This window comes from Olea europaea, unplaced genomic scaffold, assembly GCF_002742605.1.
Source record: "Olea europaea var. sylvestris unplaced genomic scaffold, O_europaea_v1 scaffold789, whole genome shotgun sequence".
NCBI classification, from domain to species: Eukaryota; Viridiplantae; Streptophyta; class Magnoliopsida; order Lamiales; family Oleaceae; genus Olea; species Olea europaea.
Window position 1 is genome coordinate 285225 of NW_019266317.1, and position 3874 is coordinate 289098.

The window sequence follows — 3874 nt, forward strand, 5'->3', positions numbered from 1 at the left end:
CACGTTATTTTTATAAGAATACATTTTTAAATAGCGTATTGATGAGAAATGTAAGGTTAAAAAATAAGGAAAATTTTTGAATTTACATGTAATATTATTTTACTGAAGAATTTGTGGTTGAAATGATATCAAATCACTGATTAAGAATGTATTTTTTGAAAGAATATGGGTCAAACAGACCCTAAAATCAACAATATTGCAATTACATATTTGATGGAATTCAAAAGTTTTTAACGACATATTTCATCTACTTTTATCAAAATTTACTAAAAATATGATTTTAATCTCCATCAAATATGGGCTATATATATTGATAAGGCTGATCGAGTAATAAGTTCAACGATATAATAAAATTGCAAGTGAACTCGTGTCTTTTTACGTTTGTTTCTTTTGCATTTATGTTTATTAGAGAAGAGTGAATCTATTTTTCGTTGGAATGGAATGTGAGACCACAAACTGAAAGTGTTGAGTAATGTTGAATGGACCAGGCCATTTTCATCAAACATCTTGTAAACAATAGAATTGCATCCTAAATGCAGAAGCTGTCGCTATTGGTATGCTATGTGCAAACCCGTGGAGCTGCTGTTGAGTGGGGATTAGAGGGGTCGACAAACGTGCGAGAATTAGGTTGTGGTGTGGGGATAAGGTGGTTGTATAATAAAATAAAATAAATAAATATGTAAAGTTGAGTTGGATTGCAAGTTGGACCAAGACAGATTGATGTGCCAAAAAATGATAGGGTGTTTTTGTTTTAATTTTTCAAACTGTCCAATCATGCATCGACAAGTGTCGAATCTGAATTTGAGTCTGAATGTGTAGAGCATGATTGATCTTGATGAGGGTTATTCTATTTATTTTTCTTTTTTAGCTAGCCAACTTTGTGGATCCCGTCAAAAATTGTTAAGTCGTGTTTAATACAGTGCAAGCAAAATGTCATAGATTAGTGGAGATATAGAATAGTATATAAGTTATTACGCTTGCATATCTCGCTCTATCTCAGAGTATCCATTCACCCGAAACTGATCTGCTTCCATTTCCACTTTCCGTAAGCAAGCTCGGGCTTTTTCCAGCTGTTCGTATGCACATGTATTTTTTTTATAAAAGAAATAAACACATTATCAATTTTAGTAATTGATATTTTTTTAAATAAAATATTTTATTAGTTTCAAAATATTACCAATAAATCAAAAAATAATAATTTTATTTCATTTTACTTGATAATAGAACCATAACCATTTGCATACATACAAAGTATTGAGAAATTAGCTAAAAAATATATAAAAATAAAAATTAAAAGGTTTTGTATTTATATGAGGTCAAATCACTAAAAGAATCCATTTCATACAAGTTGTATAGAGATTTTTTAGTTAGCAAAAAAAGTCTAATTTTTTGCATTTATCTGAGCTCAAATCACTGAAAGAATCAATTATTTATAAGTTGTAATCTGCAGCTAACCAATTAAAATTGGTTTTTACTTATTCTACTATTCATGGGCCAATATAGTAGAACTTCTCCAATTGTAATTATAAGATTACATACAAGAGACAAGTTAACATGTTAATAACAAAAAGTTTTTCCTACAAAAATCTAAAAATCTATTGGCCATTCTTAAAGCAACTTATCCTCTCCCAAGTGGACTCCCTTGCTGGTTGTAACCCAAAAGTCAATTTCATCATTATATTTTTGTCAGTATTTATCCTCAACTAAGACTGCTTGCCATCTCAAAATCATTCGAATCTTTGAAGCAATTCAAAAAATGGACTTTTGTCGACAAATCAAATTTTAAGAAAGTTATTTTGTCTCTTACTATCAATTGCTCACTTTCATCTCATCGAATGAGAAGAAAATTACTATTTCTTTTTTTAAAGTGAAACCAATGAAGTTAGTTGATATGTGTATTGTATATACTTATTTAGACTTTTATATGTAGACATTTAGGAGTTCTCATGGTTAATTATGGCCTAATTTCTTGTATATTTCGTTTGTTACAATAAAAATAAATAAAAAAAATAAAAAAAAAACTTGATTATTAGAAATGGAATTGGAAGAAAAGAGCGAAAATAGGCAAAAAGAGGTAAAGTCCAAAGTTCAGGGACCAACCAAAGGAAAACTTTTCAATAATTGACTCGGACAAAAAAAATAATGGTTAAAGATTATGCAGGTTCAATTGGATAAAAATGAAAGATAAAGGCACATGTTGCACGAGAAAAGGACTTATGGAATCAATGATCAAATTTGGGGACCAAAATGCTCACACTTAAAAAGTTGCCGTGACATGCGAACCACACCCTTAGATGCATGCAGGCCAAGTAGTGCGTTGCGCGCACTTGGTTTCTTCGGGGGCCTGAAGCATAGTTTTCCCAGTTGGATAAAGCACCCTTTGGAAACCAATTTTGACAAGAATTTGACTTGAAATCTGAGGCATATAAATGCATAACAGCATCATACATCAAAGGAGACCTCTCGTATCATATTTTTCATCCATTATTACAATCAGAGAGATGCTAATACATCAAACTCTTGAGAGAATTAAGAGGCAATTTGAAAAGTGTACTTTATGCTCTTATTTGGATTTTAAAATATATATATTTGATAATTCCTTTGAACAATTATAGCCTAATTTACTTTATAGTTCCTTTATTAGGTGAACCTCAATGAATGGAAGTAGAATTAAAAGAACAAAGTGAAAATTGGTGAAAATGAGCAAGATCCAAAATTTTGGGGACTAAAGTTTTAATACTCAAAATTAATGTTGGACCTCATGATGAAGATTCGGAAATGCTATGGATCAATAGGATGCAATTAAAACTCAAAATGAGTGAAATATGATGAAAATATTTTTAAAAAATTAATTTTCAAGCCGGAGATTGAGACCCATTTTTGTCCTAGTAAACAATTTAGTTGGAAAATATTTATTTCTAATAACACTGTACCATTTGAGTTATCTTTACAACTCAATTTAAATCACTTCAATCGAATATTGGAAGATAAAATTATGATAAAAATACTAAAAGATGTGCAATACTGAATTTTTAATGAGAGGTGGCGCCTAGGCACCATTTGATGCGCCTAAAGCGTTGGAATCTAGAAATGGAACTTCGTGCAAGATTCATCCATTTCTTTACATTTTAATTCAAAACCCGGTTATTCAATACAAATCTTTCATTTTTCTTATATTATTATAAGTAGCTAAACCATATATTAAGACAAGTAATGTAATATATTTAAGACCATTTATTTCTTTGATTCAAGATTCTAGCTCTTTAAAAGTTTTTTGTTGATTTTATTCATGTATTTAATGCTTTAAATTACTTGATCACTAATTCAATGATTTTGTGAATCTTTTACCAATCGAGAGATGAGTTTTAGATTTAAACCATGCAGTAAAATTCAGTACTCTAGCATAGCATGTATAAATACCTATGCTAATTGTTATGATTGTTATATGAATTCTTAGATCAAATAGTGCGTTTAATTAAGATTTATTCACATAGAGGTACGAGATTGAATTAGTTAAATAGGTTTAATGAGAACTCAAGAGGGATAAACTAAATACAATAGAAGAATTCGATCGAACATTACATTAGATTTGTAAATCTTGCATTAGGAGTTAAAGGTAATCAATAGATGAAATTTTTATGCCGTAATATTCATTCCATAGTTGAAACATCAATTCTAACTTTGTGTGTGATTTTAATACTTTCAATTAATTAGAAGTAATTAAATCAAAAATCTCCAAATCACAATTCCTTGTTTGTTTTCATCATATATGATTTAGAAGGATTCAATGATCCATATGAAAAACAAGATGATAATGATGTAATAATTACGGGTGACATCATTATGCAAAAATATAAAAGGTTTGACGATCAAA